General features: G+C 46.1%; 1 pseudogene; it reads right to left on the reverse strand.

The window, feature by feature from the left end:
* Positions 1–269: 269 nt before the first annotated feature.
* On the reverse strand, positions 270–14,545 carry LOC136479640 (uncharacterized; annotated as a pseudogene).
* Between the last annotated feature and the right edge of the window lie 1,895 nt (positions 14,546–16,440).

Below are 16,440 nucleotides of genomic sequence, written 5' to 3' on the forward strand. Positions count from 1 at the left end.
ATCTTAATTGAAAGGTAGAGCTCCAGCCATTACGTTCAAAAAAATATAGAATCAAACCTCATGATAATAAGATTATGTTTTGTTCACAACATATGAGAGCCTTGACTTGCTCTAGAGATGACTGGTTTATAGTAATAACTAAGTTTATCACATCATTGTTCAAAAGAATCACAACATAATTGCAAGGTAAATAATTTATTATTATCAAGAGGAAGCTCAACATAATTAGAGTACAGACATTTCTGCTAGTCCATTCATCACGACATTGACTATAACCTTTTGTTGTGCTCGCCAACAATCTTAATTTTGGTTTTGGAAGACTTGGCTCTCCATTCTGCAAGCTTGTCATGGATGTGGTCATAAACTCTCTGGTCTCCGTCATGAACTTCCATCTCTTCCAGTACAGCTGCGTTCTCCACGAAGAACTTTGTGAGCTTGACTTCAAAGCAGTTCAAGCTCTCCAACTCAAATTCGAACCTTATTTTCCTCAAATGGTGATCCAAGCAATGGAAGGAGCGTGTTTTAAGCGCAGCAAGCTCCGCATGGCCATCATCTCCAGATTTAACCCACTTTAATGACTCAATGGGTTCCTGTATATGGGTCGCTGGGCAAATCACACTTGAAGCGGAACTCCTGCATGGATGGGCAACACTGGAGCAGGTTTGCTATCGCCACTGCTGCGCCATGGCTATCCTCCTGGTAAGACCCTTTCAGCTTCAGGAACCTGAGGTCAGGGAACACTTTGAGGAACGCGTCTTCCTGCTCTGGTTGGACGGCGATGTCATTGATGTCTCGGAGCTTCAGCTGCAGAAATCGTAACCAGCTGAATCTGCCAATGGATTCCCAGAAGATGGCGTGGGGTTCAGCAACGCCCATTCTGGAAGGAAGCTTGAAGGTACACCTTGTTGTGCAGAAGCAAAGCTCCATGTGCTGCAGGTTCGCCGGCGGGCCGGACGGCGTCGCCGAGCTGAACGGGAAGTGCTCCAGAAACCCAGTGTAGCGCAGAGTGCGGATGCCGGGCGCGGCGAGGTCCACGCCGTCGGTCCATGAGCAGTGGCAGTGCATCAGCGTCACGGAGACTGTGGCGTTCGGGTAGCGGAGGATGATTCGCTGCCGCATCAACAACGCAGTGGCCCACTCGAGGCCAGCAAGCTCAAATGACGGGAAGCGGACGCACTCGAGCGATAGGGTAGAGAGGTTCGGCGCGGCGTCGAGCATGGACTGGAGGGTCTCCGAGGAGGTGATGCAGTGCACCATACTCAGCGTCTCCATGCTGCTGAAGACAGCGGCAGCGGTGCCTAGCGACCCGAGCGTGCAGCCGCTGATGTCCAACACCCGGAGAGATGTACCGTGGAGGAGACCTGGGGGCAGCACGTACTCCTCGCACGTCTGGCAGAACTCGGCCGTGAGCTGAGCTCCTCCAGGCGTCGCATCGCCGGCGCCGCAAGAAGGGCGCTCATCCTGGGCGAGGTGCGCATGATGTCTTCCAGGAAATCATTCTGGAAGTAGCTGTCGGCACAGACGGAGAGCCTCCTGACCGGGCATCGGCCGTCCTTGCCGACAGCCACAAGGGCATCGCGGAAGAACTCCCGGCCCACCTTTGCGCCATCGTAGTCGATGTCCGGGTACTACCTCGTGTCGAGACTGACGCCGTCGGCCTCGCGCCACCGCATCGAGAGGAGGCTGGTCTGGATGGTGGACTTGAGGTCGAGGGAGGATGTGGTCGTCGGTGGACATGGCCGCTATCTCTGGTGCACGAGATCTTTTCTCCGCGCCTACGCGAGGCCGGCGGCGTCTGCGAAGAGCTAAGCATCTCTGGTGCGCGAGATCTTCTTTCTCGGCGCCTACAGGAGACCGGCGACGCCCGCGAAGAGTTAAGAGCATCTCCAACACTACCGGAATCTGGAAGTTTGCCGTGTACCCACGGCACGGCGAAGCCCAAAAAACACTCTGGCAAAGGTTTTGCCGTGTTACACTCGGCAAACAGCACTTGGCTTACACAGAGTCAGCAAACGTTTCTTTGCCGAGTGTTTTTTATCGGGCACTCGGCAAAGACTTTGCTGAGTGCTAAAACCGATACTCGGCAAAAAAAGCAACGTGACGGCGAGAAGACATTCATGGCACGTTTGCCGAGTGTCTAACGGCATAGGCACTCAGCAAACATGTTTTGTTTGCCGAGTGTTGACGGGAAAAACACTCGACAAACAATGATTTTTGCAAAAATAAAAAAGCCCCCTCGCGCCGTGCTCGTCCCCGACCGTCAGGGTCCGCACCGGTGGTCGCTCGGCGTCCAACAAGCGCACACCGGCGGCCACGACGATGGCCACGGAACGCATCGGCGCCGCCGTGTCCTAGTGTTCCCGCTACCGTTCCTGCCGCTCCCCGGTCCAGCCGCTCACGCGCCCCACCGCCCGCGCCGCCCTACCCGTGCCGCCACGGCCCCGGCCCCGGCCGCCCGCGCCGCACCACGCGCCCGGCCGTGTCCACCTCCTGCCGCGCCGCCCAACGCTGGCCGGTGTCCCGCTCCCGCCGCCGCCCTGCCCGCGACACTACGGCCTCGGCCCCGGCCGCCCACGCCGCCCTGGCCGCCCGCCTACGCCGCCACGCCCGCCCGCCACGACGAATTTTTTGTCATTTAGCCCCTTTTTTGAAATTTTTTGACAAATATGCCCCTGGAAGTATGATTTCAAAATCTGGACCCTTAGCTGGCGCCGAGCTTACACATCTCGGCGCCATAGATTCTGGCGCATAGGTCTTGGCTCGACGCAGACGTGGCGATGACTTGGCTGGCAGCTTGGCGCTGAAGATCTTGGCGTCGAGCTCGGCACCATGGATCTTGGCATCGAGCTTGGTACCATGGTTATTGGTGCCGAGAACGGCATCATGATCTATGGTGCCGAGGTGGTGTTTTAACCCAGCCCCCAACCTTCCTGCCCGAGCCTTCTTCCTCTTCTTTCTCCTCCCTCTCGGGTTTTTTCTCTCCCCACTTCGCCCTACCTCAGGAATTGGCATATTGGACCTTAGAAACTTTGATTTGATCCATAGATCTTTTAGAGCAAGGTATCCTCGCTCCCTCCTAGTTTTTTTTTCACATCGATTCGGTATATATTAGTCGGATTTTTCAACTTAAGAATCGTTAATACTTGGGGTTTCATGCAATTTTAATATTTATATTATACAACCGTAGGATGCCAAGGTGTGGAAAAGCTAGCAAACCAAGGTAACCTCATTGCACGTTGTTATGTTATGGGTTTATTGTTGTCCGATCAAATGGGAAACCCTAGGTGTAGGGTTTAATGTTAATTGATTTTGGTTCTTAGAATGGAAATGGCTAAATTGTAGTTATGGTCGGATGACCAGAAATGCCTTCGACCCATTGCCTCTGTCTAGTGGTGTTCCAGTGCCCATGTGCTTTTGCGGCGATCCTTGTAAGGTAGCCAAGTCCAATGAAGATGACACGTATAGGCAGAGGTATTGGATGTGTTCTAATTTTGCGTGTGAGCCTACACTTCATCAGCGCCGCATTAATAAGATGGTGAGGAATTGATGTTTGTGTCACATGACATCTTGCATGATTTTTTGTTTTATAATAATTGCATTTTTTGCGGACCCCTCCACTGCTTAGTGATTTTGAGCAGTGAATCGACACTGAGATCAAGCCTGAAGACAAGGAATAGATACAGAACTATTTCAGTGAGAGGCAGAGGACAAGGAGATGATGTAGAAGAGACGTAGAGAGGAGGCTGCAGAAAAAGGAGCACAAGGAAGAGGAGGAAAGGAGGCGTGTTGCTGCATACAAGGAGGAGAGGGAGAAGAAGCTTGAGCGTGCACGCCGATCGAAAGCAGCGATGGAGGAGAATCTCGATGCCCTGAGGAAGGGAAAGTGGCCTCGTTGCACTCAGTAGTCTCCATGACTTGCTAGTTCTATGGTTTATTCATGAACAATGTTGTCTACTGTTAGACTTTTCATTGTGTTGTCATTTAATGTACTTTAAGTATGGGCATGCTTAGGTCATGTACTGTGTTATTTAGTTTGTCGGCACATACTTCTAGTATTATTGTGTTGTTTAATGTGTCATAGTATTGGACTTTTCATTATGTAGTTGTATTCATTATTTGTGGTCATAATATTCAGTTTAATATTACGGACGTAGTGAAATGGGATCACGTGCTGCAAACAAAACCTAACGAAGTCGGACATTATATAATTCAACACACAAAACACATAAAATGGCATGTGTGAACATGTACCGAACTAGGGTACAGAGGTCCTAAACGAAACCTAACATGCCTTAGGTAACTGAAGCGAACAACAAGCACAAGAAATGGCATGTGAGAACATATACCAAACAAGGGTACATAGTTCCTTCGACTAAACCTAACATGCCTTAGGTAATTAAACCAAACAACAAACACATGGATGTGCCATGTGAATAAGATAGGGTCGTCCTAATAGTGTGGCCACATATTGCACCTTCTCCACATTAGCCTTCCATTGTTGGTGGTGGTAGTGGCGGGGGTGACGGTGCAGGACCCTTATTCTTGTGATTAGGGCAGGTGCAATATAGATCATTGTAGAGTGCCTCCTGTGAACCGGCACCATTGTTGTTGTCGTCCTGGTAACCGCTGCTAACTTCCCTTTCTAGATCGAAGATACAATTCTACAGGTAGTAGATGTACTCCGCATGCGGATAAATAGGTCGAGGATCCACCCACCTAGTGAAACCATTGTTTTCTTTGGCCAAGGAAGACTGCAATAAGTATGTCATGTAAGTTGTATAGAAGAGGAACATATTGAAGAAATAAATAGTAATAGCAATTACCCATGCTCGTGGGTATTTAAAGAAACGACGACCTCCATCTATTCCCTCAGTGAACATCTGCACTAGGCAGTCCTCACCATGCATGCATTTTGGCCACTCTTCTTTCCGTTCATCGTATCCTCTCAGTGGCGCCTCTTTGGTGAAATCACTTTTGCTCTCAACTGGGAACCTCTCATAAAGAGCTTCCTCAAAGAAATCAGGACCAAGAGAACCCTCCCACACAATGGTAGTTCCCTTTTCCTTTCCTCTCCCTCTGGACGACCCTCTAGACATTGGTACTGCAACGAAAGAAAATACTAGTTGGGAAGTAAGTAGCAATGCATCCAACATTGCGTATATATAGGCCGAGGCAGGTTTAGTTGCCATTTCAATATGTTATAACTAGTCACAAGAAGCCTAATTAGTTTCACTGTAGAGCCTATTTCAAAGGACACTGAAAAGTCTAGATTTGTTTCCTGAAAAGTCTATTCATCGTTGACATGATAAATCACTGAAAAGCCTAGATGCTATAGGTGTACTATGTAAGTGAAGTGATAAATCGCTGCTGTCATCGTACTCCTCGTTCTTGTAACTGAAAAGTCTATTTTCATTGTCTGAAAAGCCTAGATTCGTTCACTATTACTGAAAAGTCTGGATTCATCTGCAAAGCATCTGTACGATACGATTGGACTATACACGTTCTAATGAATTTACATTTAATCTGTGTACTACATTTGTGCCTTTTTAGCAGTGTAGTATAATTAATGATTAACAGAAAAAATTCGCAAGAGTTTCCCTTGTTTCAGGAGCATCCACGGTTACAAATAAAGACATCATTATATAATCCAAACATTAATCATCCAAAGAGCACAATACAACAACATTGAACATCACAATCAACATAACATGTCCTGCATAGTCCAAATAGTCCTCAATGTCCATACAGTCTCAAATAGTTATAGGAAAGTAACTACAAAGTCCATAATAATATATAATAACATCTACCACAAACCCTCACTGCCTCCTAGTCTTACCCTTACCCTTGTGACCAAAAGCGCTGGAGCTTAGAGTGTAATGGTCAGGTGGATGGGATCACCTAGTGCCTGAAGGTTGTAGGCTAAGTCGAGGGAGCATCCTGGAGTTGAGACGAGCCAAGATCCTCGTGCCTCTGGTCCACCTCGTCGTCGTCCTCGTCCTTGTCCTCATCCTCATTCGCATAGCTAGAGGAACCTAAGCCTCCTATGCCTGCGGAAGGAATGTGTACGTCTTGCATCATGGCTGTCCTGCAACCACAATGAGCAGCCGCACGGCGTAGCCGACGTGACAGCCTCTGTTCTATAAAATTATGTTAACTAAAAGAATTTAACATATTAATAATATGTTTGAAAGAATATTTTGAATCTTACATCTAGGAAGCTACGCGTGTCGTCGTCCGTGACTCTTGGACGAAAGCGCTCAATGTCTTCAACGGAGCATTTGAGGGTATTGCCCTGCAACAAAGTTCTCAGTAATAATAGTTCTCAATAGATAGCACCAAGTTTTGTTTTATTTTGTAGAAGAAAAATTCACTAAACAACTACTAGGACTAAACCCATCCAAATTTGTACCGTCACCTATAGGTCATCACAATATCCATTTGGTCATGCATCAAACTCCATCGAGTCCTCTTCTGAAGGCATGATTATGTTGCATGATTAAATTAATTATAAGGATGCTATGACTCGAAGGTTCCACTAACTAAAATAGATACCTCTAACGAATAATGTATTGATATGCAACTTAACATAGAAAAATAAGGCAATTGACTTACCACTCTGTCCAAGATTGGTCCTACCTCCACTTGCCTTCTTTCACGAGTAGATTGGTTGTACGCCGTGTCTTCATCGTCGGTGGTCTTGATGTCGGCGTAGTCATCTTCTATCCATTGTAACCTCAGCCTACAACGTGTCGCACGTTGGTACCAAGCTTGGTAGCATCGGAACTCACGGTTCGTGTGTGGTTCGTTGTTCTCATCCACGTTCTTGTGCAATAGCTCCCATTGTTCAATGTAGTACTAGTGGTGCTTTTCCCAATCAAAAATCTTTCTGTTCTTCTAACGATCCAACCTGCATGTATGTCATCATTACTTCAATCCATGTACATGTCACCATATTAATGGAAACGGACCATCATGAGACAATTGAAATAGCAAAACACTTACATGTGTAAGTCAACGCCAGTCGATAACGGAGCTGTTGGCCAAAGCTGTCTCACTCCAAATTGGCGTGCAACTATATCTGGCAGGTGGAACTTGACAGCATAGAAACAGATTAGAGGGCACCTCATCCTATAGAAGTCATCGTCGCACCCACACATGTTGCTCAATTAAAAAGGAAGTGCCCCCTCTCCATCGTACGGCTCCCACGACACCTGCAACATCTCCAAACAAGATGTTAGATGCTATACTAAACCATTTCAAACCGGCATAAAAAATAAAATTTACTTACACTAGATGTCGTAAGCGTGTCTAGCTCATTCGTGAACTCAATGTATGCCCGCTGTAACCTTGCGTGCGGGACCCTAACCTGGTCCTAAAGGTACGCCCACATCGGCTGCTGACATGGAGGCTGACCTAGGAACCACTCACGATGAGCCAGAACCTCGGGACGGCCAACTGGTAGACGAGCCCACATCTACAACTAGAGTAGGTACACGCATCCACCAAGTGACGCTGTGGACGAAGTCCGATGACATGCCTCACAAAGCTGCCGGTAAAGAAAACCCAAGACTATAGAGCCCCAGCTGTACTGACCCGCCTGGTCCTAGTCACTAAGGCAGTGGACCCACATCCATGATGCTGTGTCACCTGTGGCATTGGGGAAGAGAACGCAGGCAAATAGGAGTAGGATCCATGCCCTATAGTAGTACCCAACTGTCTCCTCATCTGCCTCCTTAGGGCACTGTGGAACTCTTCCTGGAGCTAGGAGATTAGAACTCCAGAAGTGCGAGCCCCTTGCTCACCAACCTCATGCCCAAGGAAGGGCTCTACTCATGCTCTCCAACCTTCTTACCTACACGGCCTAGTCACTGTGTTGCCATGAATCCTTAGACCTAGCATCTTCTAACAGTCCTAGAGCATGACTGTCATCTCCCCAAAAGGTAAGTGAAAGCTGTGAGTCTCCGGCCACCACTTACATTTTAGACTAAGCAAGATTACATGTCAAAAAGGCAAGCGCATGAACAAATGGCCATGAATGGAGGCAATGATTGAAGATAATACCTGTCAACCAACGCAGTTATTGCCGCTAAGTTGAACCTGGGCAATCCACGACGAACCAAAAAAAGATGACATCTAGACCAGCTCTTTGCAGGAAAGGAGTGTACATGTTGTCGTACTGCATGTCCAAGAACCCATTGTGGGTTCTAGGACGAAGGAGCGGAAGGTCCTGCATAGAATAAAACATAGTCTCCCGTTACTTCACGAACACATGTACGCTCACAAAAATTTGAACAAAACGTATAGATTATTACCTGCCCCTCTGCTATGAGAGATCCTCGGTGGGTCTCGTCGTACATCGGGTCGAGCTGGTGGAATTGCACCATCCTACAAAAAAATCAATGAAATAGAAATTTAATATACAATGAAACATGAACTTAGAAATGTACAAGTAACTGATACAATTACAAGCATAAATTAAGACATGCATAATTAATTAAATGAATATGATAAATATGAAATAATGAAAATAGCTAATAGTCGCACCTCACTATTCTGCCAATGGCAAGTGCATGAATTGTGGCCCAGTCTACCACACTTGCCGCACTCATACTGCTCGGGGTCAGTAAGAAATGAGGTTCCTCTCCCATGCCTCATTCTTCTGGGTATCTAATCCATAACCATCCTATGCCTCGTCCTCTTCCTTAATCCATGCTTGTTCCAATGGTAAGCTGGATTCGTAATGTACTTTGGCCCATCATATGGAGGCCACTCTCCAGGGTCTCGGAAAGGCAAGAAGCGGGGGCTCCATGTGTACACAAGCGTGTCGACACTGAACTCGTGAGGTATCCTGCTCTTGATATTATAGTTGTGATGCCTAGCTGTTGCCACCAAATGGGAACATAGAAAGTGTTACTGCCTTGGTTTACCACAAGTGCATGTGAAATCTTAGAGGATTACCACATGCATCCTCGACTCTCGGACCTCACCGTCGGATGTTGTACCGCCCCTATGCTCGACCTAATAAGTCCTTGTGGCATGGTCAAAGCATGTAACCTCATGTGTGCCAGCTCTTTCATTTGCCTTCTCTAGGTGTGCCTTTGGTTTTAGAGCCCATATCTCTCCATCACTCCGTAACTTCAATGCATGGGTGTGTCTATCGTTGAACCAGGCAACAAGCTTGTAGAAGGTGAATTGAACGATTGCATTCACGGGCATACCACGTATCCCCAATAGCAACTTATTGAATGACTCCGCCATGTTGCTGCATTGAAACTCGTACCTCCATCCACCGGCGTTGTGCACTCTGGTCCATTTCTCCAAATCTCTCATCAAACCTATGAGCCATTGTCTACCTTCTGCATTTGATGTGGTTCTGACCTGCTCCAACTTTTTCTAAAAGTACTTGCCCTCAAGCTATCGAGCAGCCTCCTGGAATAGATCAAAGTTATCCTTCACACCATCCTTCTAGAGTAGATTCTCAGTAAGGTGCCGAGTACACCAACGATGGTTCAAAGGTGGATACCCCTCTATTTGCTCTCGCATGGCATTAAGTATGCCCTGGTGCCTATCAGATATGACGCCAACCTCCCTACCAGGCCCAACCACATGTATCCAGACTAGCCTCAAGAACCATCCCCAACTGTCAGTGTTCTCCTTCTCAACTAGAGGAAATGCCAAAGGAACCAACTTATTGTTCATGTCATAGGATATGGTATAAGAAGTGTGCCCTGGTATTTGCCAATCAAGAACATACCATCAATGGAGAAGATGGGACAACAGTGCCTAAAGGCCTCGACACACTGAGGGAAGCACCAGAAAGCAAGGAAGAATATCTGCCTCGCATCCTTCCATGTATTTGGTTCTGAGATGTACTCATAATGCATGCTTGGATTCACCACTCTGATTGCATTGAAAAGTACTGGCAGCTACGCATACCCATCCTCCCAGTCCCCATATATCATCTTCCACGCTCGCTGCTTAGCCCTCCAAGCTTTACCATAAGTTATCACATAACCTCCATACAATGCCTCAACGGTCCTGATAATTGTCCTAACCTTCATATTGGGTTCTCCCTGCAATATTCCCATCAACCACTTGGCAATGAGGGTAGATGTCAACTGCCAATTCTTCAGTGTCAGCACATGGTTAGCACAATTGTGTGGCCTGACAACTTTTGTGATCTTCCACTTTCCAGTGACCTTTTGCTTCCTTTCACAAACCCTCCATGGGCAGCGTTCCTTGTCACATACAACGGTGTAACGGCACTCTACATATGAATGCAAGACCTTGTAAGGTCTCTTTCGTATCACTGCAAACGCCTACAACCAACTCTTCAATGCAGGGAGGTCCTTGAATACCCTCCCATTCTCAATTGCCATGTTAGGACCGGCCTCAGGAGCTTCTAGGAGCTCATCACCATGTCCTTCTACACATGCCTGATCGGAATGAGCAAGATCATTGAACTCATGAACTCTTGGATCACGGCGGCCGGGAAAGATATGCCTCAGCATCTCAACATCACTCTCTGTCAGCTCTCCAACAGGATGATCATCATCAGAATCAAGAGCCCTTGCCATCTCATATGGCTCCTAATCATTCATAATTTCAACACTATTGGAGCCACGGAATCCATCTCCACAGAGCACTTGCGTAGCAACAGTGGGCATATCCACATTGTTAGGAATGTCAACTGCAACATAAGTAAAAAAATAAGGAAAGAATGAAAAATTGGATGTACGGAATGGGGTAAGCTCCCAATAACCATGCGGATAAGACACTTACTCGGATGATTCTGTGTCAAAGGGATCTCATGAGGAGGATCTGCCACAACATCATGAATCTGACAAGCATCTCCAACTAGCATATTGGGGGTAGATTGAGCATCGGGAACCGTAGGTGCAACCTCCACATCCATATCAGGTTCTGGGATGGGAGGGTCAAAGTGTGCCTGCTGACCCATTGGTGGGGAAAACCCATGAGGGATGGGATCAACTAACACCCGATGTACAACCACGTCTAAACTTTGGAACTAGCACTTCATAGCTGATCTCACATAGTTCTCCCACTAGTCTGCACACCCAATTGGGATCATCTTCCTAAGGATGTTGGGAGGGGAACCTAGGTGAAGTACACCCTCCTCATTACGATGCCATCATCAGCTCCATGGCAATGTAGCTCCTCCCGAGCCCTTGCAACCAACTCACTAAACAATGGCTTCTCATTGAATAACACAGACACGCTCAGTGTTCGCCTAAACGGCCTACCGTTTAAATGGCCAGTAAATGGTAAACGGTGGTAAACTATTTTGTTTAGGGGGTAAACAAAAATTAAACGGTAGACCGTTTAAACGGTCAAAAAACGGGAAAACGGTCTAAACGGCCTAAACGGAACGGAGATAAACAGCATTAAACGGGCTAAACAGCTGTTTAAACGGCTATTTAGGCGAAAACGAGGTAAATCTAGTTCAGTTTTGTATGGATAAATTTATATACTTATGTTTATTATATTTATAAATGTGTACACTTGATATGTTACATGCATAAATATCTATATTTGGTTCTTTTAACATGCATAAATATATATACATACCAAAATAATTGATTTTTACTCGGATAAATATATATAAATGCTAGAATACTTGATTTTTTACATGCACATATATGATTATATGTATTTTTTTAAAGTACAAAAGCGTTTAACTTTGTTTAAACACCGTGTAAACAGCTTAAACGCTAAACGAAGGGCGACTGTGTAAAGACCGTTTACTGTTTAGGAAAACATTCGACATGCTTTGCATCTCAACAAACTCAATATATCCATAGCGATCTATTTCCACGGTGCTTCCATGATATATGCTCACTAGATTGTTCATCTAGTAGTTCAAACAAAAATTAAAATACAGTTTGTTTAGTCCAAAGTAGCTACTATATAGTACCTGTCTAATTGATACTAACCAACTACACCCTAAATAACTATGTCACTAGCAATCTAACTATATTTATCTCACTAACTAAATCAACTAGCTATCTAATAACTATATCTATGTAGCTATGTCACTAGCTATCTAACTATATTTATCTAACTATATATATCTCACTAACTAAATCAACGACCAACATCATCAAATTTACTAGAAACTACCAAATAATCAAAGTAGCACTACAATTCAAGCTAACTAAGTACCTACATTGCATATTCACAAATTTTACCTGTCCAAGTGACCGACGATGGCACGGGAGTGGGCGCGGTCACCGACAACGGCGCGGGCGTGGTGGCCGGCACGGGCGCGGCGCCGGTGGCGGCGCGTCGCAGGCGCGGTGGGGTGGCAGCGCTGGCGGCGTGGGCATGGTAGAGAGGGAGGAAGAGAGAAAGGAAGGGAGGGCCCATATGTAAGACAAGGCTCAGCTCTAAGATCTACGATGCCAAGCTCGGCGCCAAGATCTACGGCGTCAAGCTCGGTGCCAGGATCTATGGCGCCAAGCTCGGCGCCAGGATCTATGGCGCCAAGCTGGATACCAAGTCACCGCCACGTCCACGCTAAGCCTAAGACCTGCGCCAGAATCTATGGCGCCGAGACGTGTAAGCTCGGCGCCACCAATGATGGCACCGAGCTAAGGGTCCAAATTTTGAAATCATACCTCCAGGGGCATATTTGTGAAAATTTTTCAAAAAAAGGGCTAAAAAACAAAAAAGTCTACCCGCCCCACGCTCTCGGCCGTGGCCGCCTCTTGCCGCTGTGCCACACCGCCCACCACTGACCAGTGCCCCGCGCCCGCCGCCGCCCTCCTACCCGTTGGAACTTGGAAGATGAGGTGAGAGGTATGGATAAGGAGAGAGGGAGAGGGAAGGGATAAGAGGTGAGGGATCCAGGGAGAGGAGGTCTAGTCCAATGGGAGAGCCCGATTTTGGAGACACGGATCATTGGCGTGGCGGAACATGTTTCTTTAAGTTTATAACGTGTTGAGTTTGCTTAATATCGGATCTAGGACACTCGGCAAAGATGGCTTTGCCGAATGTCAGATCACGACACTAGGCAAACTTATCTTTGCCGAGTGTCTAGGGTTTGGGGCACTCGACAAATATATTAGTTATTTTTTCATTTCCTTGTTTTTCATAACGTGTTTTTCCTTTTTTTGTTCTATGTACTTTGAAAATACCTTGTCAAATTGACTCAATAATATATATATATGATTTTCTACGAATATGATTCCATTATTTTATGCAGTTATAGCTCAAATTTAATTTATATCAATTAAAATTCTATAATTGCACTTAATAAATTAAAATTATCAAACGGATCCAAAAAATTACCAAAATTTCACATGAAACAATCCATCTTCTCTATTGACTATACAAAAAGTTTTGAAGTCAAACCCCAATTCAACCGTCACTTTGACTTCAAATCTTACCGAATCCTTCTCAATGCTATGATTCTTCTTTGGAGATGCTTTGGTTTGTAAGCATCATACGTGAGAAATTATACGAAACCTTCTCAATTATTTACCACAGCCTCCACGTATGATATCATCACATCATGACAAATCTCATGATTTTCAGACTTCGTTTGCTGTTTTTAGAATTTAAAAACTATTCGGCCACACGTTCGTGGTCGTGTTTCCTGACCAAGATGTTCGAAATTTCTTTTCATTTCCTGGGTAAGGCCTCACACTGGACTCAATAACATGAATATCATTTTTCTACTCATTTTATTCTATTATTTGAATCACTTGCAGTTTAAATTTGACTTATACAAAAAAAATCCTAGAAATGCAATAAATTAATTAAATATAGCAAACAAATGCATAGGTATACCACATTTTAACATAGAGTACCACATGTTCTATGTGGAGAGTAGAAAAAGTTTCAAGGTCAGATGAAAAAAATGAAATTATTTGTCGAGTGCCAAGTAATTACACTCGGCAAACATATTTCTTTGCCGAGTGTTTTTGGCTCTTTTGCCGAGTGTATTTGTTTGCCGAGTGTTTTCACTAACGAACACTCGGCAAACATACTAATGGATGGCACACGGACTGACGAATGTCCACGTGGCGGCTCTTTGCCGAGTACCTAGCTTTTGCTGAGTGTTTTTTTCTAGTTTGCCAAGTGCCAAACTTTGCTGAGTGTTTTTTTGCCTTTTTTGTCAAGTTCAATTATTTTACCGAGTGTTTTTTTACAGCAGTCGGCAAAGAGCTTCTTTGCCGAGTGCCCGATAGAATGCACTCGGCAAACATTCTTACACTCGGCAAACACCCAGTTTCATGTAGTGCAAGAGTGCCCCATATTTTGTGCCCAAAAACATAATGTTTGCCAACTCCCAAAGATGTATATGGAAGAAAAAAAGAGACCATCTTCAATAGTACCCAATATTTGACTTCCAAAATATCAAAATCTTAGTCCACACCTATTTTTCTGCGCAGTTTTTTTGGTCGTGAGCTCCTACGCATGGCCGTCGTACCGAAACAGCGGCGCCTGCAACCTGGTCCCCATGGAGATCGCGCTCAAGGTTGCCAGCAAGGTCCGCGTCGGCGATAGCATACATGGTCATGCCCATCTGGCCCGAGGGAAATGTAGGATCTGGTCCCACGCATGTGATCCTCTCCATATCGAATCCACCCAAGGAGAACACGAGCCCCGCGGTGCTTGCTTGGCGGCACCGGTGGTTCATGGTGTACGTGCACTCGAAGGGGATGATCATGGACGAGGAGTACGTCATCATTGGCTCCGCCAACATCAAGCAACGCTCGCTGTGGGTTACACAAGACGAGCACCTCCATGAGCTGGGCCCTGTCCTCATCGCAGAATAGGCTCTCCTTCCCGTCCGGTCGCCTGGCATACGACAACCCGAGCCGCGAGCGCACGATGCGGAGGTCACGGACGCTGGCGCTGAATTATGGCCCGCCGTGGGAGTAGTCGAACAGCGCTGCACCGCTCCCGCCCACCTTCGGCAGCACCACGGGCGGCGGCGCCGATGGCCCGCGTGGGAAGGTGCATGAGTATAGGATGTCATGCTGTGGGAGGAGCACCTGGGAAAGGAGGCGGCTGTGGGGACGGGAAATAGTCATGGTGCTACGCGGGGAAGTGCAGATACGCGCATCGGAGGTGCGCGCATTTTTACGGGCAATGGAGACTGGTTTGCTAAGTGCTAAATGATGGAGAAGGGATATAGGATACTTTTAGAGAGGAGTTTTTCTCTTTTTTCCTAAAAAATGGATGAAGAAAGAATATGGGGTACTCTTGGAGATGCTCTAAGTAGCAGATTGGATCAGACGATCTGATTGGAAAGATACGCATTGGAGTTCTTTGTTGCTTTCCTCTTATAAACGCCTGGCGATCGACGCGTTTTCCAAATGGACACGTCTTCTCAGATCGGATCGAAGTGCTACTTGAAAGTAATTTGGTCTACTTTTCTTTTTATTTATTTACTTTACTAGATATATGCCTATGCATTGCACGGGGTCACAATTTTTTACCACGCCTACAACGACACACGTGGCTTACGGCTTGGGATTACATACACGTAGGACACTTGTTTTGATGATGGTGGGGCGAGTGGGGATATGAGCGTTGTAGATGATAATGATTCGTATTTTTTAATGTAGAGAAGTTGGCATAAGTGGAGCCCGAACCATGACATTATATAGAAATTTCTATAGTAACCACGTCAACAAGAATGCAGCTCTTAGGCCTGTTCACTACGGGATACAGTAGCTTTGCCGAGTGCCAGGGGCACTCGGCAAAAGCCCAAAAACACTCGGCAAATGCTTTGCCGAGTGTAACATTCGGCATACAACACACGACATCAACAGTGTCAGCAAACAGTAGTTCGTCGAGTGTTTTTTATTGCGCACTCGGCAAATGGTTTGCCGAGTGTCAAGAAACACTCGGCAAAAATAAACTCTCGGCAAAAAATGTTAACGGATGGCACGGTGACGGCGATTTGGCCGAGTGCACGACGGAAAAACACTCGGCAAAGTTTCTCAAGTTTGCCGAGTGTCAAGCCCAAAACATTCGGCAAAGTTTCTAAACTTTGTCGAGTGTCAATTCCAAAACACTCGGCAACGTTTCTAAAGTTTGCCGAGTGTTAGGACCAAAGCACTCGGCAAAGTTTACACACTTTGCCGAGTGTCACGCCCAATACACTCGGCAAACAAGCATACAACGGGTAGATTTTATGGTCACTGTGCCGAGTGTCCATTAGAATACACTCGGCAAAGACAAAACACTCGGCAAAGAAGGTTCCCAGAATAACACAAATTGGTCTCTTCGCCGAGTGTTTTGGCTTAACACTCGGTAACGCCTCTCTTTGCCGAGTGTTACACTCGGCAAAGAGACCAATACCCCCTTTTTTACTAATCTGTCATGTATAACGGACCCCTCTCAATTCACAATAAACCATCACAATTCACAATAAAGCATCATCACAGACATAATTATATGTCA

This window comes from Miscanthus floridulus, chromosome 9 (assembly GCF_019320115.1).
Source record: "Miscanthus floridulus cultivar M001 chromosome 9, ASM1932011v1, whole genome shotgun sequence".
Classification (NCBI taxonomy): domain Eukaryota; kingdom Viridiplantae; phylum Streptophyta; class Magnoliopsida; order Poales; family Poaceae; genus Miscanthus; species Miscanthus floridulus.